Source organism: Mastomys coucha, unplaced genomic scaffold (assembly GCF_008632895.1).
Source record: "Mastomys coucha isolate ucsf_1 unplaced genomic scaffold, UCSF_Mcou_1 pScaffold21, whole genome shotgun sequence".
NCBI classification, from domain to species: Eukaryota; Metazoa; Chordata; class Mammalia; order Rodentia; family Muridae; genus Mastomys; species Mastomys coucha.
This window is the reverse complement of record NW_022196904.1, coordinates 119,119,269-119,141,664: the sequence shown is the minus strand read 5'-3', so window position 1 is coordinate 119,141,664 and position 22,396 is coordinate 119,119,269. Positions and strand designations below refer to the sequence as shown.

Genomic DNA, 22,396 nt, shown 5'->3' with positions numbered 1-22,396 from the left:
TTAAGTAACTGTGAGTTGGCTTGCCCAAGCTGTTAGACACCCTGGCAAGTCTGTAGGTTATTGGATTTCTGAACTCAATAGCAGCACAATACCCAATAAGAAGAAAACATCTGACTCTTGTCACTTCTCATGCTAGGAAACCTGCCCTGCTGTGTCCTGTTAAGAGTGTCCACTTCTCAGTCTGGAAGCTGACACACTTGAGAGGTAGAGGAAGGCTTAGAAGTCGGTCTATGTTGCTGTTTATATTTGACTTGTGGGAGTCTAGATCTGAACCATTTGTTTGTGGCCTTCTAGCTAAGAGAGAAAGTACAGAAAGGGAATCATTTTCTGTTCCAAGTGAAACCGGGACCCTAAACATAAACTCTATCACATTTGAAAAGGGGCCCTGAGTTTAGTGTGAGCCCAGGAATCTTATCGCATTTTTGTGTTCTAATGAAATCCAAAAGACTGGCTGGCCATTAGTAAACTCAGTGACCATTAAACAGTGCTCAGGTTACCCGACCCCTATCTTCCCTTCGCTAAAGCATGCCGCAGAACTGTTTTAGTAAATACGATACAGGAAAGCAATTTTCAAGTTATTTCCTGATATCTGTATCTAAACGCATTTAATAATCTGCAAACTCAAGAGTGGCTTTCTCTCTCTCTCTGTGTGTGTGTGTTTGTGTGTTTATGTGAATGTGCACACATGCGAGAGTATTCACATGCTTGAGCACATGGGTACACTTGTTAATTTTTTTCTTTGATTTTTTTTTTCGTCTCCTGAAGCTGTCTGACATGTCTCCTGGCTAGGCCAAAATGGGCTTGTCTGTGAGAAACACTGATTTCTCAGAAGTTGCAAGCATGGGGGGAGCGTTCCAAGTTATCAGTGTAACTCTGAAAGACATGGTTATTTAATCCTGACTTGTAGAACTCAGGCCATCAAGCCCCTCCTTCTTCTTTGCCAGCAGAGTAATTGCTACCACATTTAACTCAACGAATGTGGTACCATTTCCCTGCAATTGTGGTTTAACTAAGGAGAAATCCTGAAACACATAAACGTTGGTTTCTGGGAGACATGTATGTATGTCGCTGTAATATGAGCGCTTGACATTACAATGGTATCCTTTTAGAGAGCCAGGCTGTCCGAGGTTCCTTGGAATGGGTCTTGAAAGACCTTGGCAGTGCTTGGAACATTTTTTTTTTTTGAAGGGGTAAGAATACAGATTAGAGTGGGGATAGGGTAAACAGGTGGGGGTGGGTTCTTCTTCTATATATTTTTTTTTGTCAGGAATCTGGCACTATTTGGTGAAAGCCATTCAGGTCCACTTTTAGGCAGGGGCCTTAGAGTCTGGCCACATTTGTAACACTAGCCTCATAACTGTTCCAATTTGTTGGATGGCCTTTCAAGGGGAACGTGTCCAAAGTGTGGGTAACTGACGACAAGCAGTGCTTTGAGATCAGAGCAGCCGTGCTTTATCTGTTGACACCTGAGAACATGATCAGAGGGAACACTGAGGTATCACCAACAGATGGGAAGGAGCTCTTTATTGAGATGTAGGGAATTATAGGAAGCTAAAAATCCAAATATCTTTAAAACAAAAACCCCTCATATTATACTTGGCTTCTGATAGCTGTAGTTTGACCTTTGCCGTGGCAGTCATGGTGGGTTTCTTGTGACAATCAGAGCTTTGATTTGTCTTCTATGTGTCCATCCTCTGGTGGGAGCCGGTGGGGTAGCCAGTTCCACATTCACTTCGCTGCTCATTTGAATTTCCAAAAGAACTGTAAAATTTAGGACATAAACAGACACGATGGGGAATACTTTTGCTCCAACAGACACACACACAGGACACTACTGCATATGATCATGTTTTTCTTTGGGGAATTTGGAATTTCGGTAATAGCGATTTGGTTCTCTCCATGTCTCAGAATTTCCCAGTAAACATGTGAGAGTCCCAGTAGTGCCCAAATAAGGTGGGCTAAGTTTCATCTTCCTTTTAAATGTGCAGGTTGGGCAATGAAAACAGTCAGAAAGTGAGACTCCAGCCCAGAGCCCAGGGCAGAGTCTGAGTCCAAGATTGGAAAGTTGTCCTTGATTGTCCAGTCTACAAATATTTACTAAGCTACTTCCTGGGGTGAGCAAAATATCCGTGTTTCCAGATTTTGCAAGCTTCACATCCTCGTTGAAAGGATAAACTTCAAATAAATAACCATACCAACATTTCACTTCAGACTGTGGATACTGCTCTAAAAATTAAGCCTAAGATGCTCTGTGTGAACAGAACCAAGGGACCCTACTCAGATCATCAGTGGGGGATCTGTGTAGAGCCCCACTCCTTGTCCCTGGAAGTAATATTTAAACTGATCCCTAAAGACCAAGTAAGGAGAGGTGAAGATATATGCATAGCCCATGACCTAGAAACGAGCCTCACCGGTTGCAGGTCTTGACTTGAGCCAGAGCCAGAGGTGGGAAGAGAGCAGGTGGGTAGGGGATTGCAGGGCTGAGCCAGGAGATGAGAAGATTGGCTATGAGTGCTGAGTGTGTCTCAGAAAGGACAGGCGTTTACAACCCTTCATGAGAAACAGACTCCTTTCAGTTTTGGTGAAGGTTTTGACTCCATTTTGGAAAATCAAATACCCTTAAGGCAGTTTAATAAAGAACCCAAACATGAGTTCGAAGCCTCCTGCTGATATAAATCACTCTGTACAGTGCGTAGGTGGGGGCTTCTGTCTCACTGTTACATTAATCCTGCGTCTACCACTGATTGTGCTGGAGAGGCTCCAGAGGAACAAGACATGTTGGAGTTGGTTTTCTGGGAAGATTTACAGCAGACCTATTTCAGTTTGGTCTAGCTGTACTTCCTCACATCAGGAAGGTGCCTGCCGTGTCAACACAGCTCAGTGAATAGCCCTTCAGTCACACGGATTCAAGGGCCCTCCTCACTCAGCCGCTGGGGCTCAATGCTTGTCTTGAGTCTTGTAGGCAGAATCCTTCACTGAGCCCCTTACCAAAGGGTCTAAATGAGAACCCAGGGGTTATATCTTGATCCATAGTCCTTAATTCTACCAGTTGGGCCAGATCTTGGCTAGATTACCTAGCCAAGAAGAAGGAGAAGTCACCAGGGTAGGAAGAAGAATGCAGAAACTTGACTTTGGTTCTGTGTGTTCTCTGCTCTGAGACAGAGTTAAAAGACATCTTGGCTCTTCCAAACTCCCTACCAGAATGACCTTTAGAAACACACAACATTAGTTGTCAAGAATTCCTTCCCGTCTTCACATTGGACAAGCATATCGTGAATGTTTGCTTTTTTCCACCCATTTCCTGGATAGTGTTTTCCAAGATACCCTTTGCTCCCATCTTTTATAGAGGTTGTGATCAAACCTAAACATAATGGCCAAGCTCTTCATTCTCAAGGTAGCATTAGGGAACGCCACATTTGTGTTTAGCAGGCAAAGGCAGCCAGGGTTCAGAAGTTCTATGGGAGAGGAGGGGGGTCAGCCTGCCAAGTCAGGCGAAAGCTCACAAGCAGATATGGGGGAGGAAGGCATGATGGAGAAGCACAGAGGAGGTGGTGCTTGGGAGGAGGGCCCCCTTTCTTCCACGAGGGTGATGGGTTTTCTTTTACTGAGAAAAGGGATTGGCTACTGCAGATGTTGTGAACAGGCTTCTGTGAGTGAGAACTCCCAGCGTCCGTGGGCAGGCTCTGGGTGGGTGCTCGAGGGAGGGGTAGCTTTCTAGCTATGTGTTTGTTGGTTTACCCCAACCTGTTAACTTATGGCCAGTCCCAAAGGACATAGATGGAAAAATTCAGAAAATTAGTTTTGAAAAGAGATTGTTCAATAATTACACTGTTCTGAAATGACTTTTGTTAGCATAGCATTATACATACTTTAAAAGGAGACAATAGGTTAAAAGTATTCAAATCTGGCCTAGAGAGATGGTTCAGCAGTCAAGAGCACTAGCTGTTCTCCCAGAGGACCCAGGATTGATTCCTAGTGTTCACATGGCAGCTCATGATTCTAGGGAGATTTAGTGCCCTTTTCTGGCCTCCACAGGCACCAGACACGCGCATGGTGCACAGACACACATATAGGCAAAACACGCCTACATAAAAAAAAAATAAATGAGTGAATAAAATAAAGGAGTACCTATTTGTGATGCTTTATGCTTCAGCATGAGCTTTTCCTTTTTCTAGGAATAGTCTCTGAAATGCTACAGAGTACTCGACATAGAGGGTTTGCCACCACGATTTCTTTAGCCAGTCTCACTTTCAAGGTATTTATACACTTTTGCTGATATGAATCATCATGGGTTAAGCAGGTTGGAATATAGGATTTGCATTTATATGTCATTTCATACGCATGTGTTCCTATCTGAGCAGTTACTCATATTATAACAAAGAGGCTTCAGGCTTCAGGCCTCCAGCCAGAATTACTAGAATCTAAGATTCTTTTCTTACATCTTAGGTGATTTTCTTGTGAGCTTGATTTCCCTTAAGAAGACCGTTTCTATGTCTCTGTCATAATTTCCTAAACCAGTAATGTCCCAAAATATGGACTACTAGACCCTACAGATACAAGTAAACGAATGTGATTTCCTGACACAACCGAATACCGTTCAGCCACAAAAGGGCAGGCAAACTTGGAAGCAGTATGATAGGTAAAACAAACCAGGCCAAGTGGCTCAGATATCGCATCATTCCTTTCTCTTGAGATATCACAAGGAGGTAACTATAGAACCAGAAAATAGATCAGTAGTCTACAGTGGCTGAACAAAGGGGATGTACAAAATGCCATTGACTTCTGAAATTTAAATTGGTTAAAATGGTAGATGTGATGATGTTTTCTGTATTTTATATCAATGAAAAAGAGCATAAAAACAAAACAAACAAACAAAGCCAAAGGCAAGGTGAGACAGAACAGAAACAGGGAGGAATGACTCTCTTTGATACAACTGCCGAGGGAGCCAGAGAGGAGTACTGTGGCGCTCGTGGGCATCTTTTTCATCTGTGTTAGCATATTTGGCCAAGGCCATCACAGAAGAGCATATTCCTTTTGGCAATGAGAAACCACAGCAACATGTTGGTTCTGGCAGATAACAGCCACTTATCACATACCTAGGTGACAATTACTCATCTGGATAAATTTAGAGGTAACCCACTTTTCCTGGAATTTCACTCCCTCCCCCCGAAAAAAAAACTTCTTAACAGGATAAGATCAAGGTGTTTCAAAATATGTTGGTTTTTTTTTTTTTTAAAAAAACAGCTAGAAGTACTATTGCTGTGATATGATGGGAAGATATTGGTGACCAAAAAGATTGCTCCCAGAGTCCACACTGTGGTTTGCTTTTTAATGTCAGAAGGTCATGTGAATTAATTAATTAATTTAAAAAAGCATTCCCTGGTTCTTTAATTTCTCATCTCATAAAGGTATGAATTATTGACTATAATGTTGGCTTGAGAGAGATTCTGGGCATTAAAGCCTAAATGTGAATTAATGCTCAGCTAGCTCACCTGGCCTCAATTTTTTAGGAGTGAAGTTTATTCAGACATCTCCGTACAGGCTGCCAAGTAGCTTACTCACTGGAAATATCCTAATTATAGGGATGTGGCATTAATCCCTTTTCTCTTACTATCTCTAAGATTTAAGATTTCTTAAATGACAGTTTTGGCTTGTGTTATTCCTTAGAATCAGTGTTTCTGCACGTTCAAAGTTATTGACATAAGAGAAAAAGATTGTTTTGCCTAAAAGAGTAATGAAGGGAAGAAAAGCTCCTCTAGAAAATTCCATTAAAAGGTAGCGATGGTGGAAATGAAATTTCCATTAGTCTTATTAACCAAACCTAGGGGACCTTTGAAAGGTGCTTTAATAGAAAAATCTAGTTTGAGAGAGTAAGAATTCAACCACAAAGATGAAAAAAAACTGAGTCCCTCACCTTTACAGTTACTGCATTTGTGACAGAAAGAGCAGCCCTTGCCAATGAGTCATTCACTTTCTCATTCATTCATTCGTTCGTTCGTTCATTCATTCAGTAAACATTACTGTGCAAGACCCCACCTTTGTAGTCTGTCCCTACAAAGGCTGGATGAGATTTTATGACCCAGAGTCATTACTGAGGACTCAGAGAACATAGGTCAGTGGGGTGGACACAACACAAACAGCATGTGCAGTATAATTACCTACAAATGCTACCTACTGAGCAAATATGTCTGAACACCAGAAAGATTGGAGAAAATGATGGTGGTCTTGCCTCTTGGAAGCAAGATGGCTCTGTAGTAGGTAGAGATGAGGGAGGGTCCACCCTGCCCCCATCAGGGCAATCATTGAAGTATTCAAGAAACAGTGAATATGGACAGAGATTGGGGTCTACTGGAGGCATGCTGGCCACTCCTATCTGATTTCAGGGGAGTTCCCAGGAGTAGAGTGGGTCAAAAGACCTCAGTGGTAGAGTAAGATGGAGCTGCAAAACAGGGGGACATGGGAGAGCAGTGAGGGGGGAGTTGGAACCTGGGCATTCTGTGCAAGGTGTTCACTAGGTGGGACATTCTGAGTCTTTGCTTTTTTATCTGGGTCACTTGAGGACAGTGGCTGTCCTCCCAATCAAGACATTTTGCTTTTCCTGTCTGTCCTTTGTTTCAAACAAAACCCCTTACATGGAGGGATAAATATGACACATTCTAAGAGCACTTTGAGATCCTGGACTTAAAAGGCACTTCATTTCTTTAAAAATAAAACAAAGCACTTCTCATTTTATTTGGGGGTGGTGATTTTGTGGTGAATTGAGAGAAACAAAGGATTCCCTGGCAAAGCATTCTCCAGAGTCTGATGACTTCGTACCAAACAAGGGAGAGCTGTGTTGGTGCCCCGAGAAGTCCATCTTAAGTCTCGCCTTTTTCGGGGCTAGAACATTAGCCATGTCATTCAAACTGGCCAGGTGGGGTGATGCATGTGGAGTCCTAGTAAGGGTCCTGGACAGAGAGCAGAAGAGAGGGTAGGAAGGAGCAAGCAGTTGCCACAACCTGCACAGCTTAAGTGTTGGCCTATCAGGTGATGGGGAACGAAGACACGGCAGATACACATAGTGAGAGGCTAGGACTGGGCAGGCCATGTGGTCTGATGGAGACACACCCAGCAGCTGGGAAACTGAGCATGCTTATTACTGCTACTGAGAGAGGAGGTGGGTTTAGTATACATCGCCGAATGAGAAAGAAGAAGGTTCAGCTAATCTCAGTAGGAAGTATTTATAGGGGAGCAGGCTTAGATTGCAGTCATCAGTGGAAGCAAGCTGTGGGTGATACTTTCTGCAAAGGGTCTAGGGCGTTGGAGCCCTTGACATAGGTCATTTTGATGATAAATATTCACTGAGGACTTCTTTGTCTTTCCAAACCTACGGACATGCTGTAGGCCATCTCAAGTCCAGGTAGGTAGGATAATTGGCCCCCCAGTCGGCAACAGGATGACCAGCTGTTTGTCAGCACTGGGGGTGCTCTTGCTGTTCCCTAAGGGCTGCTGTCGGAACCTCAAGTTTTCAGAGACACACCCAAGAAAGGTCAGTAAATATCAGTGAGTGGCAAGAGAAGACCCAGATGGATAGTTTAATGCTTCTTCAACTGATAGGAGCTTTCTGGTAGATTTGTTTCAAAATTTCCTATATGCTGGCTATGCATCACCCACCTACCTACCCATCCATCTCTGTGCATTGTATGTAATCATGACCTCCCCTAATGAAAGCATCATGGGATACTGGCTTGTTTCTTTCTCTTACCCACTGTCTAACATCCTTTAGACTAAAGCATTCCTAAGGGTTCTTATCCACTCTACATCTCTAATACCTAATACCTTGACAGCTGTCTGGAACACAGTAAGTTTTGGATCTTCATCCCTCGCCTAAATCAGCATCATTGTAAGTTCTTCATTGATCATTACGTCCTACTTCGTTCAGGGCTTTGTGATCGGCTCTGTGGCTACAAAAGAGAATAAGGTGTTTTCCAGAGACACTAACTGATATTGAGGAATAGGTAAAACAACACAGCAAAAATACACATGCTAAGGTAAATATGGTGGTGTATGCTGGAAATCCCAGCACTCAAAGAGGAGAGGCAGGATTGTCAGTTCAAGACCAGACTGGGCTATATGGCAAGTCTCTGTTTCTATTTCTCTGTCTCTCTGTCTTTGTCTCTCCCCCCCCCCCCCCCGCTTTCTCTCTTCCCGCCCCCCCCACATGTTTCTGCATCCATACACATACCAAACCAACACCCTAAGTTTTCTAAAAGACGGTATAGAAGGAAGGGAAGAAGGCACTGGAAGCTGACTTTTATCTCCCATGTGGATATTTTTCTTGTACCTTCTTATGAAATTTAATTTCTAGTTCATGAATGAATAAACTGAGGCCAAGAAAGACCCGTGACTTGTTTTGTTCACCCAAAGAGGAGCTTCGTGGAGGAGGGCATTATTGCTCATTGTGTGTGGGAAGAGATACAGAAGTAGTCCAGATGGTCAAAGGACTTAGAGTGGCCCAGGGACATGGGCCTCATCTAGTGGAGAGGCAGCTTGCAAGAGCTCCTCTTTCTAGCAAAGACACCCTGAAGAACAGGACCAGACCAACTGGAAAAAAAATTCAGCCAAATATGTAGGTTAGCAAATATGGTGCATGAGCCAGTACACCTAACAGTGGGGCCCTCACATGCTTCACATTCTGTTTCCAGGGTGCCGTCTCTACGACATTGAGAAATAACTGGCTTTTTCTAGGGTTTCTTTTTAAGGACAACAGTGTTAGCAAGGAAGGGAAGACCTGCTTGTCTTCCCAGAAATGGATTATGGTCTTAAAATTAGCAGGCTGAGTCAACATTCTCAAGTGCTGATGTCTACAGTCAACAGATTAGGTTTTCTTTAAAGACATCATTATCTTTCTGCATAGAACTGTTTCAGGCTGCCTTGGTCAGTAGCCTTCATTTGATATTTAGGCATGAATATATGTCCAAACCATCTGCCCCTTCATCTCTAAATTATATGGATCATTGCCTTGCCCTTAACTCCAATTTGACGGCCCCTCTGGTGTGAGAAGGAACCAACAGTATCGTGTTCCTTTGCAGTAAACAGTTAATTCATCTCACATGGTTGAGTGAGCTTGTTGCCCCGGAAGTGGCTGCCTGAGCTGGCACAGGGTCAGCATTAACTGTCATGAGGGAGTGAGGGCTCTGGTTTTCCCACGTGACCCTCCCCCACCTAGCCCCATCTAGAGAACACCAGATAATCAGATAATTCAAACCAAAATAAATGTTTGCTTCATGGGTTCAACTTCCTTAATTCAAATACCTGCCTCACTGTAACATTGCGGTATTTAAAAATGTCGGTGAATCTGGGAATTCTGGAGAGACTCGGGGAAGTTGTGCTTTCTTGATGGTTTCCAAATTAAAAGTGATGGATCAATGCAGTTTTTTATTTTAAAAACAAAACAAAACAAAACAAATACATTGTCATTTGACAGACTGAGATCAACCACAAGAGGGACACTCCATCTATGCGGCCTGCCCCTCAGATTCTAGCTGTGTGCAAATGTTGACTCTTAGATACCCCAGGGCTCCTGGTTATGGTCAGATTTCTTTCTGACTAAACAGTCAGAAACTGAGGAGTCCTCTGGCAACAAAGCCCTTCTGCCTTTGATCAGTTTGACTGACTTTCTCTTGTGGAAACGTGTCTCTGTAACCGTGTACAGGACTCTCAGTTCTGTTTCAGTGGCATACTGACTGCTGAGGTCACATAGGCTCCTCTTGACCTGGCTCTCTCTCTCCTATCTAGTGATGTCATCACCTGGGCACCGGGGTCATCCACATACATGAGCTCCATCAGGGAAGGCCTTAGTAAAGGCCCCTGGGGACTTTCACTGCCTCTGGGTTGCTCAGCACCCTGGCCCCGGAGAATGTACCTTAGAGTGATCTTAAGATCTGTCTCTTAAGGGTTATCTCAAATAAGGAGATGAATTGGTAATGCTCAGAGGCTAGCTCCAGAGTACCCAGCAAGGGGTAAGCTTCCTTGTTGGTACCAGCAGCAGGCTTTTATCTGGCTCCTTACTTTTCTATATAATCTGACAAATGATAACATTTCTTTTTGTGTGGCAGCACTTTTATAATCTGCTATAGATGCTTCTTGGCATACAGCCTTCAACTTGATGTACTGGGATGACATTCTGACCATGCACATCATAAACTTGGAATGTCATAAACAGAACATGTGTGAAGAACCAAATAAACACTATGACAATACTGCACAGTGCATTCCAGAGGAGCCTTCGGGTCCCCTTGCCATGGTGACGCTCACTGATAAGCACCATCATAAAGTGACAGAGTTGTTCAGTTGAGCCATCCTAAGGTAAGGACCATGTATGTGTATATGCATGTACATGCTTCTCTCTGTGAAACCCTTCCTAGGCAGAGGAACAACTCAACATTCCTTCATGGTTTGCAATGGAAGCTGTCGAGCTTTGAAGAACTATCAAGTATCTCTAATCTTAAAATTTGTAAAGACTCAATCCAACTCCCAAACACAGCCTCAAACCCACTATGGATTGCCGAGAAACTCCTCCCAGAGAGACCCCTTAGATGTGCCCTCTCCTTATGACCTGTGCCCTGTAGAAAAGTTTTGCACTGGTTTGTCTCCCATTGGCTGATTCAGTCCATTCAAAGCTTTCTTCCCTGCTCTCTTATAAACCTCCGAGTGACAATGGGGACAATGCCCCCTTTCTCCCCTCTTCCTCTTGTCCTTATTTTCCACCAGGAGGTAAAGTACATCATGTCTGTGCTTCTCTGTCGTTCCTCACGCTCCCATAGGAGGTTTCCAGGAGAGCCAAAAGCCATAATAAAGATACCACTAATGTTTAACCCATTTGGCCAAACAAGTGTAAAGGCCTAGGGACACCGGAGGACTTTATTTAAAAGTCTGCTGCTGGGAAGAGAGCTTTGGGGCATGCTGGTCGCTTTTCTTGTCTGATGTCCAGTCCTGGAGAGAAGCTGTTTGGATCATTGTGTCAGGGAACCTAAATATTCCTCCTACTGCATTCTGTGGAGTGGATGCCAGGCCTTTCAGACACCAAGAGGCCTGGAGGGGGATCGGCCCAATTGGCCACTTCAGAAGAGATCAGGGAGGGAGCCAGACCTGAAAACAATGGGGCCCTGGGCTTTGTAACTCTGAGCCCTGTGGCCCTGTGCCCCTCTAAACCCTCCTCCCTTGACCTCCCCAAATTGGGCCAAACAATGGAATTCTAAGAAAGCCGAAATGTAAGCAGCTCTCCCGAGGATTTTGCATTTCTACTTAAAGCCTTGTTTCCAGATGGAAGGAAGTTGTGGCACAGTGCAGGGTGGCTTCTTGTGGAGTAATCCACATGAGGCCCCATGAAATGGGTTGATGGCTCTGCCAGCGAGCAAGCAAGCGGTGCTGCTGATCCCAAGGGCCTTCTAAGTCCTCCAGACCTGTGAAATCCCTGCTTGTGCCTAGTGGGCCACAGCAGGCTCTGAAAGGCTTCACTTTGAAGCAGCCTGAAACCCGCAGATCAAAAACTACTTTCAGCCATCAGTCATTCTCTTGGAGAGCTGACACTGACCCCTCTCTTCACCAGATAAAGTGTTTGCGAGGGTGGGGCATCCTGTTGGGCTGTTGGTGTCTGTGTTTGCGGTGAGTTAGTTACGCTCTCTTCCTAGTCATTTCTGATTTGAGAAATGCGGAGAACCAAAGCGCAAGATGAATTCCACTTGTGAGTTACTGGTTAGTGGGTGGAAGAGCCTTGGAGAGTTAACACACAGACCTCAAGACTTTGAAGGTTTGTGCCTGCACAGAAGGGCTGGACCACAGTGGAAATTGGAAGGAGACATATAGTCCTGTTTCTGATGTGTTTCCATAGCTTTTTGGTTTAGGTTGAACCGAACACTTTGTGCAAACAGTCTTCCTGATGACATACACTTCCACTTCTCAAATTTTTTTTTCCGACCTAGAATCGCCCACATTTTCCAACCTCAGAAGGATATTTCCATTCAGATCTGCTTGGAACTTGAGGGCACCACTTGAGGACTACCAGTTTCTTATCCTTAAGCTCCTTCTACTTGTATTTATGGAAAGTGGAAATAGAGGGCTGGAGAGATGGCTCAGTGGGTAAAGTGCTTACTACACAAGTGTGTGGACCTGAGTTCAAATCCCCAGACCGCACATAAAGCTGAGAGTGGTGGTATGTGTCTCTATTCCCAGTGCCTTTATGACGAGATGATAGAGGCAGAAAGAACCCCAGAATCTTGTAAGTCAGCTGTCCAGTATAAAGCAGCAAACAATAACGAGATCATGTTTCAGACAAAGTGAAAGGTGAGGACCAACACTTAAGGTTGCCCTCTGACCTCCACATATGTCTGTGGTGTGCATGCACTTGCACTCACAATGTGAACATGCGCGCGCGCACACACACACACACACACATTTACACAAAGACTTTTAAAAAGTGGAAATACAGGGAGTTTCTCAGATGGCCACATGTTTAGCAGCATGTACAGCGTTTTGCTCAGCATACGACCATCCCTGGTGCTGATCTCATCAGCTTTACTTTTGTCTCCTGTGCCTGCAGCAAACTTTCTCACAAATTCCTTTTGTTCTCAGCTTAAATGCCATATTCACTCACCCCTTCCTCCCCTGATTACTGTGTTGGAATATATTTGTCTAGTGAATCTACAAGCTTATTTTAAAAGATCTCCGTGGTGATTGCTCTGATTGGGGTGACCTCGAGTGAAATGTCCTAATCCCAGCTGACACAGATTCTGTGCTCCTGAGCAGCACATATTTGTCAGTACATGCTCCTAGACTTAGGAAAGAAATTTCTCCATACTGATGGCCTAACCCAAATGGGACGCAGAGGATAAATCATGTTGAAGGGCAAACCAGGCAATATATTCTGTTCCTCTCTCCACTGATTTATTTTTAATAGACAGCTATTCTTGAGCTTTTTCTGGTCCAACTCTTTTGTTCTCTTGATTAAAATTTGATTTATAATTCCACTGGCATTTCTGAAAGAAGGTAGCTGTGTTTGGGGCAAGTTTGAAAACAAGCCTGCTGGCCTGCTGGCTGTTGAGTGTATTTGCTCACAGAGAGACTGGGAGCAGGACAAAACATCCAAACCTAGGAGGGTTCTGGATCCTGCTCTGGCTCAACAGTCCCCCACTGGCTTAGCAGAAGCTGCATCAGGGAATGAGCGTTGCTGGACTGAGTCTGAGGGTAGAGGAGGCCTTTGCTCCCTTGGTGTTTCAGCTTCTCCAATCAGCAGCTTGAGTATTTCCCATTGAACAGGGACTCAGAAAACATCGCATTCCTTTCTGTGGCCTGACACCCAGTCCTCCTCACTGTGGCTGCCATCTGCCTGACTTCTGAAGGCATTATGGATCCTGCAGTGCATACCTCCAAGCTCTGGGGATAGGTCATGGTGGACGACGACAGCACAGGCCAACAGCACCTTGCCCTCATGACCCTTTCTCGCTAGGACAGACTGAAGCCAAATATCTTCATAGATACTTTCCCAGGCAGTTTCTGAGAAACATGTGATTTCTAGAGAGCTGTAAGGGACAATGGTGTAAATGGGGACAGGAAGGACATTGCACAGCCTGTCAAGGGGAGGTCACTGAGAGTGAAACAGAGCTAAAGCTGTGACAGTCAAGGGAGCAGCCTTCCATCAGTGAGGAATGGCAAAGACAGAAAGTTGCAAGCTTGCGGAATACTTCTATGGCTATAGCAGAAGGGGTAGAGAGGATGGAACAGCAGGCTAGTGGACTCTGTTGGCTGAGATATGGAGGTGGGACCCAAGGTTGGGTTAGTGACTTCTGGGATTCCCTTCCAAATCTGCTTTTGAGACTCTAATGGTGCCCAAAAAAGCTGTGTTGATAATGACCACCAAGATTTCCATCTAATGGGATCTCCAGTCTTATAGAGTGTTCTTTAGATGATGGATAGGGATAATAATGATGGTGTCAATTAGGGGCTGGAGGATGCTTCAGTAGGTGATAGACATATTTGTAGCCTTGGTGGTTAGTAATAACTTCATGGTGCTTTCTTTGATGATATTATTGGCATTTTTTAGGGTTTCTCGTAATATAGTTTAGATGGACTTTTAGCTTGTGATACTCTTCCATAGTGCTGGTGATGGTAGGTGTGCAACATGACATCTGACCATGGTATATCTTATCTATGGAGTTATTGTTTTATACACTACATCTTACCAGTGATCTAATATGTAAATCATAATCAGTGAAGTTATATATTTTTAAGTCACATAGCTTCCAGCAAGTGCCCCTGTCCTATTTTTGTTTTTGTCTTTTGTGACAGGGTCTCACTTTGTAGCCCCGGCTGGACTAGAACTCTAAATGTAGACCAAGCTGGTCTTGAACTCACAGAGATGCCTCTGGCTTCTGAATGCTGGTATTAAAGGCTTTTGCCACCATGCCTGGCCCTGTCCTATCATGCCTGGCCCCACCCTATTTTGTAAACAGAGCCAAGGCCACAATGAGGTTCAATAAATTTGCCACAACCACTGCACAAGGCGGTGGGCGGCCCTTGAAGCTCGGCCCCTAGGTGCCACCTGAATGCTCGATTGGGTTCCCTCAGCTCCCCTGTCTTACCTTGTTCCTGTTCACTTATGTGGGTGTGATCTGAAAGAGCGCATTGTTTCAGAATCAATAAGGGGCTGAGTGAGTGTAGTACAGTGAGTGTGTGAGCTCCAAGCACCTCCTTATCATCATGTGCTGAGCAGGACAGGTCCAAATAAAACACATTATCGAGCTTTGTTGACTTTCCTGGCCCAGCAGCTGTATTAATGGAGCTCTTTATAACTCCTGCCTTTGTGAACCCAAGTTTCCCACTTTCTTTCTCTGGGAACTTCTAAGTAAAACTCTTGTTGAGGGACAGCAAGGGTGCTGGGATTGGACAGCTGAACAGAAACCATTTGCTTTGTGGAATCCATCTTAAAAACAGAGGGGGCAAGGAAGAAGAGGAAAAGAGTACCCCCATTCCAAGGAAGAAGGGTGGGGCTTCCTTATTGACTTAAAGGCATTCCAGGTCATATTTAACTATACGATGCTCTCCCGATGCCCTCAGTGCCAGCTGCATGAGGTATTTTCCTCTACATGCCCAAGTCCACGGCGAGAAAGTTGAAAACATTTACACATTTCTGCTCTTGAGGTCTTGTAATTGTCAGCTTCAGTCTCTGATCCTATACTCTACGAACGCCGTAAAGATCCAGATGACCAACATGATGTTTCTATTTAAAGCTTTTAGTGGAATTCCTGCCTGTTAACCTACTCAGTAAGTTACTGTTATGACTGCCTGGTGGGCACTCTGAAGATGGATGATCATTTCACATGTCATCAATTCTGCTATGAGTCTTCATAGCTGGTGGTGTCAATGCAGGTTCATGGATCCACAGGCCTGACTCTCCCCGGATACTTTGCTTGGTTTGTTTTTGCTTAGATTACGATTCTCCATAATAAAGAGACTTTGCTTCAAAAACAAAACAAAACATAAAAATGCCTCTGGATTTCTATCTTCACTTGAAATAGTAAAAAACAAAACAAAACAAAACAAAAACAAAAACAAACAAACAAACAAAAACAAAAAAGAAAAACCCAACCAAACAAACCCCAAACCCCTGCTCTCAACAGGAGAGCTCCCCAGGGCCAGTACCTGTCCACAGTCCTCATGGTACCTGCTGGCTTCCTACCCCTGAGGCTGTGCAAGAGACTGATTCCCCAGATGGCTCAGCAAAGCAGAGAGTGTGCGGGCTTTCCTGGGTTCAGCGTTAGTGGCCACTGTTGGCTGGACTCTAAATCCATTTGTATTTATCACCTCATAATGGTGTCCCTTGATGGAAGGAACCTTTCCTGCCACTTCACGTTGTTCTCAGTTTAAGTGTCCTTTCCCTTCCCCCACCCTTCCCCCATTCCTGCCTCAGATTAGCCAGTCCTGCTCTTCTGGCCAAGCAAGCACTCTCCATGCTGGTTCCTCAAGGTGTGCTCACAATGAAACTGAAGCACAGCTGTGTGAATTCGGCTCCATGTTCTACAAGGTCAGGATTTGTCTCATCACTGCAAAAATCTGAATTTCAGGTAGCAGGAAGGGCACAAGAAATTAATAATAATTAAAAACAAATCCACAGACTGATGCTCCTCTCATCTGGATTTTGGGTAAACATAAGATGGACTTTTGACTTCTTGTAACAATATTTTGGGCCAAGTCCTCTTTGTTTCTATGTGGAGTAACTGCTTCTGAAAAGAAAGAGAGCCCCCAGGTATGGTGGCACATGCTTTTAACCCCAGGGCTCAGGGCAGGCAGGGCTCTATGAGTTCAAGGCCAGCCAGTCTACATAGGGCAGTGTTTCTCAATCTTCCAACTGCTTCCTCATGTTGGGGTGAACCCCCAACCATAAAATTATTTTTGTTGCTACTTCATAAATGTAATTTTGCTACTGTTATGAATTGTAATGTAAACATCTGTGTTCTCCAATTCTCTTAGGTGACCCCTGTGAAAGGGTCTTTTGGCCTCACAAAGGATTATGACCCACAGGTTGAGAAACACTGACATAGTAAGTTCTAGGTCAGCTAGAGATGAATAGAGGGGCTTTGAAACCTTGGAGAGTAGAGAAGGAAAGAGTGGGAAGAGAGGGGCAGGGGGAGAGGGGGAGAGGGACAACCTTGCAGGAATTGGTCTGAGTAGTCATTGTTGGGGCCATGCCGTGTGCTGTTGTCCTGGAAGTGAATAAACCAGAAGTCTGACAGCTGCGGCTCACTGCGGCAGACACACTGGTCTCTTGTGAAGCCTGGACTCTAGTTGGGGCAGTGGTTGCAGACAATAACCTATGGAGACAAATAAGATAAGTTCAGGTCTTGATAAACACTGTAAAGAAATTAGAACAGGTGGGTGAAGTAGGGAATGACTCAAGGGGGCAGGTGGAGATAAGAGGCTCAGAGGCTGCACTCTCAGAGACAGCTTTTGTCCAGCCCAGCCCCTCCCATCTGCTCTCTGCGCTGAGATCCCAAGGATAAGCAAATAGCCCCCCAGGAGAGGGCAGGAGTCCCAAGAAAGAGCAAGTGCAAAGGCCCTGAGTCCCTCCCAGTGAGCTTTGCACGTGAGGGAGTCTGACTGGTTGGACTCAGAGTGAAGAACTGGGTTGAACTGAGAGGGGGAGGAGAGGTGACACAAACAGGATCTTCTAGGCCTTGCTGGAAAATGGATTTCCCTATTCCCGGAGGGGTTGTATCTGTCACAGACATTTTGGCTCCAGCTTTTCCTCTTGGCCTGTGAGCAGTGTCCTAGAGAGGCTGTGGGCTTGGTTTGAATCTCTTCTCTCTACCCTTCTGAATATGACCTTGAAGAAGTCATTCATTTCTCCAAGCCTCAGATTGCAGCCTTGAAACAGGATTAATGTTTCCAAAGGATCTAGTTGTTTCTTTGTTATTTTAACCCAAATACCCATTGCATCCCTGTCCTGGAAATCTGTCTGTGAGTAAGATAAGAAGACTTGCCCTGTCTTCATTGAGCTTATGGTGGTCTGCTTAGGAGAGACAGTGGATCAACCATGAGCAATGCAAACTGGATATCTGCAGGGAGAGACAGATACTACGAAAGGACACAGCAACAGAGTCAATGAGACACATCAGCTTGGCTCAGTTAGTTGTTGCCATTTTACTAAAGGTCACGCAAGTGAAATGCCCTACTCGAGGCGCAGGGGAGGCGGAGCTAGCAGTCAACACTTGTCTTTCTGGTTCCACAGTTCCTCTCTTTTGAAACACACTTAGTTGTTGGTTTTACCCTCTCCTGTCAGAGAAGAAAAAAATCAGGGACTTCCCTTGTTAGGATGATTTACAGCAGAGGGTGCGGAATGGATTCCTGCAGCATCCTGGCAGCTGCTTACAGCTGTGTTCCCTGTGCGCATGAGGATGCAGAGCTTAGTAAGCTGTCAAGGTGACCTGGGGCAAGGAGTCAGTTTCTACTGAGCAGCTTTGAGAAGTCTGCAGTTAGAACCTCATGTGTCCCACTCATGACAACCCCCAATGGCAGGTGTCCTTCACCCATCCATACTGGACTCATACCAGAACCCTGGAAAAGTAGCAATTACCTCTTTGGAGAATAGAGAAGAAGCCTCAGGGGACTGCCTGAGATATACCGATGACACACTTGGCTTTTTTCACATCCTCTTCTCCACCTCTGTTCTCCTACATCAAGACTCTAGGAGGAGATGTAACAGTGGCTCACCCTCTACATCATTTTCATTGCACATGTGTCCAACCATGGGGCAAGCCCATTCAGCACTTGACACTACAGTGACTTAAACTAGCATTCTGCCATCAGACACTTAATTTGATTAGCGAGTACCCCTGGCACTGGGAAGTGACTTTGTTCTGTTCCCTGGCCTGGAGACTGAGCTAGGACTTGAGTTGATGGTCTCTTTCAGAACTTACTGAAGGCAATGCCCCAGGCATTCCCTCCTCATGGGGCTCTATTAAGCTGTCCCATTCTCTTTACAGTCTCATTGTGGCAGTAACTATCCTCTCTGATGCTCCCACCACTCAGGCCAGGTTTCTCCTTTCTCTGCTCCTCACACCACCTCCCTTGAACCTGCTCCTTCCACCTGTGACCCCGTGACTCCTGACTGGTGCTCTTACCTAGTGAGCCATATCTCCAGCCCCCTATTGTGTTTTTTAATTTTAGAAGACAGTGTGTTTTTCTTCAGGACCCAGAGGGTTTGCTTGATTTTGCAGGTAGGGAAACACACAAATTCTTCTGAGGATAAGAACCGGGAACTTATTCATTTACCAATTTCTTTTTAAGTACCTACTATGAGCCTGTTTGAGGGGCTGTCTGTTTTTAGGGGCTGGGTATATAGTGCCTGCGTGGAACTCACATTATAATGAAAAGCAATAAACAATGAACAAATCAGAAATTATGTCTTAAGAAGAAGAGGGTTATAATGAAAACAAAGTGCTGGGATTGACCCCGAGGGGTATTATTAATTGTTAAAGCACATTAGCTTTTTGTTGTGTAACAAGCCGTGTCGAAATATCAGGGGCTCCCAAAACCAGACTTATGTGGGGGCTCCTCTCTGGTTCTGGCTTTGCTGTTTGCTTTGGATCAACAGAGATGGTGGTCATCTCAGCATGTGTCTCTTCTGTTGGTTCTCAACAGAGAAAGGGGTTGGCTGAGTGTAAATAGGCCGTCACTCTTCCTGCTTCAGCTTAGCCCTGGTCTCCTGCCACTGACACCCACATGTCTCTGGCCAAGGCGAATCATATGTATGGTGCCAATAGAAGGAAGTGTCTGCTCACAGTAAGATGCCCTGCAAAGACATCAGGCTAGGGTATGGACACTGTAATCCTGTTGCTAGGAAACAAGAGCTGAGATGAGGCTACCTAGACAGCAGGGGAAGCGCTAAGGAGAGGAGGTGACATTTAAGCTGTGGTCTGACAAAAGAGAAACACTCTTAGGATACTCTGAGGAAGAGTTCCAGGCAGCACCCATGGTCGGTGTAGACTGGGGGTGGGGTGGAGGGCAGATGAAGTAGAAACCAAGAGTAGCTGGAGTTCTGGGCCAAGGGACGAGACCCACGGCTCCTGGCAGGCTCCTAGACCTTGTAGGACACAATGCCAAATTCGAGTTTTGGAGGGAGAGGAAAGGCAGAGGGTCGCCATGTCTGGTATCTCACACTGGCAGGAGAGGTGAGAAGGAGAGATCAATTTTGAAAACCTGGAAGATGTAGACATCAAACCTTTAAACCTTAAGCCCCAGGGGTTTGCCTTTCTCAAGGATTTAAGGGCTGCCCTGGAGGACTGGAAGATGATCTAGTCTAAACTCTGACTCGTTTGTTGCACAACCTCAGCAGGCTGTTTCCCAGGGTGGCCCCTTCCCATGGAACCACTTGTTCTGGAGAGAGAGTTCAGGGTGGGCCCCAGATATGTCCACTGCCACCCTGACACAACCTCCTTCTAATTCAGAGCAGAAGCCTCAATAAGGAATCGCTTGAGAAGAAAGGCTCTGCTTGAATTTATTGTTTTTTCTCTCAAGTTTAAACATTCTCTGCACTCGACTGGCTGTTGCTTATGTGCCCGACTTATTCAGGCCATTTGTGTGTGTGTGTGTGGTCTACGCAGCCTGTTTCAGTAAAGTGTATGTTAGATGCTTGGAAATTATCCAACATGTGGAGAGAGAGAGAGAGAGAGAGAGAGAGAGAGAGAGAGAGAGAGAGAGAGAGAGAGAAGAGAAGAGAAATGAAGAGATACACACCACAAACACAGAGAAACAGAAAGACTCAGACAGAGAGAGACATAGGTAGGCAGATGGAGTGACAGACAGACAGAAAGACACAGAGAGAGAAAGAGAAGAGGAAATGAGAGGGGAGGGTGGACAGTGAGTGGGGGAAGCAGGAGGGAGGGAGGAAGAAGAAGAGAGAAAGAGACAAAGAAACATTTTAACTAGCAACTTAAGCAGGAGGTTTGCTAATGAGTAGTACACAATTTAGAGAATGAACTTTTTGCTGTTGTTGTTCGGCTATTGTCAGTCCCACGGCAAGCACACTGACATGGTTTAAATTAGCATTGTGGAAGCAATATACTGCTGAGCAGTGCGTGACTGAGTTATTAAGAGCAATCCACGAGGAGCAAGCACAAAACCATCTTGACAAATAGAAAAACTTTCTGTGGGTGCTTTCTGCCAGCTGTGTCCCTGGTCATTGAGCACAACGTGGAACAATTTGCCCGTGGCCTATTCTTAGGGGGTAGAGGGTGGGGTCATTTCATCAAGGGTACAGCTTGGGTTTGAAATTTTCTTAGGACTAGTTGCCAAGAAATCGGGATCTAAAATTAAACATTAAAAATGTTGAGAACATTGGAAACTAAGGCAGGGAGTTTCATTCATCAAAATTTAATTAACTATTTTTAGCCCGCTAAAGAAATAGTAAAGCCACACAACTTGAGCTTGTTAATTAATACAAAACTTATTCTTATAATTTCTTGTGAGTTAGTGTTTTTTTTTTGTTTTGTTTTTTTTTTTTTTTCAGCTTTCAAAGCCAAAGGGCTAAGATGCCATCTTGGCTTTGTTACCTTGAAGTAGTATGAACTTGGTCAAGTCATTTCTTCTCTCATTTTTATGCATATGTATGTATATGTGTATATGTATATATGCATGTGTATATGTATATATGTATGTATGTGTGTGTGTTTATGTATATGTATGTATGCATATGTGTGTATGTATGTATCTCTGTGTGGTATACTTGCGTGCATGTTTGTGTGCTTATGTGTGTGGGCACACATATATATGTTCTGTGGATGTCTGAGGTTAATCAGGTTGCCTTCCTCCACCCCTCTCAGTCTTATCTGCTGAGATAGGCTCCCTTGCTGACCCCGTACCCAGCTTGCTGTCTTGCTGCTTCATTAGCCCAGATAGGAAGTCTGCTGTGAGATCCAAGTGCTGGGAATTATGGGTAGGCTGCCATATCCACAGTGTTTATGTAAGCTGTGAGGGTCAGATCTCCAGTCCTCACATGAGGCCAGTGTGTTACATGCTGAGGCCTTTCTCCAGTCCCACATCTCACCCTGTATCCTTTCATTTACTGTCTCTACTCTAGAGTTGGTTTTGCACACCTTGTGTGCTTTTGAGAAGAATAAAAGAGATCATGTTTGTGAAAGGCCTTGTAATGTGACCCAGGAATACAAATATGCTTGGGCACTTGTATTGACAGTCATGATCTGAAGCTCACTGTCATTAGAGAGAATTAAACAAAAAAATCCCTGTGGCTATTTAATTAAACAAGCAAAGGAAAAAGACAGAGTCAGCGAGTGTTTCAGCTCCAACTCTTGGATGTGGAAGACAGTGGGAGGCCAAGTGTAACCAAAGGCAGGGAAAAGAGAAGAGCCATCCTCCGCAGCCTTCCATCTGATGGCTTGAGTCTTTTAGGAGAATTCTGGGAGACTCCCATATTGTTTTCATTTCCACATGTTACAGTCTCATTAACCTCACAGGCAAGGGGGAACAGAGAAGAAGGAGGAGAAAAAAGAGAGGAAAGAGGAGGAGGAGGAAGAGAAAGAGGAGTGGGGAGCAGAAGGCCAGGGAGGAGGGACATCCCTGGAATCTGAGCAGATTCAGGTGGGGTACCCAGAGGTACCAAGCAGGAAAGGAACCTGAGTCAAGCATAAGGTCTCTGAGGCTGGCATTCTCATCCCCAGTACACAGAGCATAGCCATCTTCCCAGGTGTCTAGCATGGCATCCCAGTGCACAGCCCCGTCTTCCCAGGTGTCTAGCATGGCATCCCAGTCCACAGCTGTCTTCTCAGGTGTCTAGTATGGCATCCCAGTGCACAGCTGTCTTCCCAGGTGTCTAGTATGGCATCCCAGTCCACAGCTGTCTTCC

The 22,396-nt window shown here is 44.9% G+C and overlaps 1 long non-coding RNA gene across 1 annotated transcript in view; it reads left to right on the top strand.

Annotated features, from left to right (window-relative positions):
• Positions 1 to 22,396, top strand: part of LOC116103076 — a 66,867-nt gene that overhangs the window by 35,594 nt on the left and 8,877 nt on the right. The gene's annotated exons all lie outside the window — the stretch shown is intronic.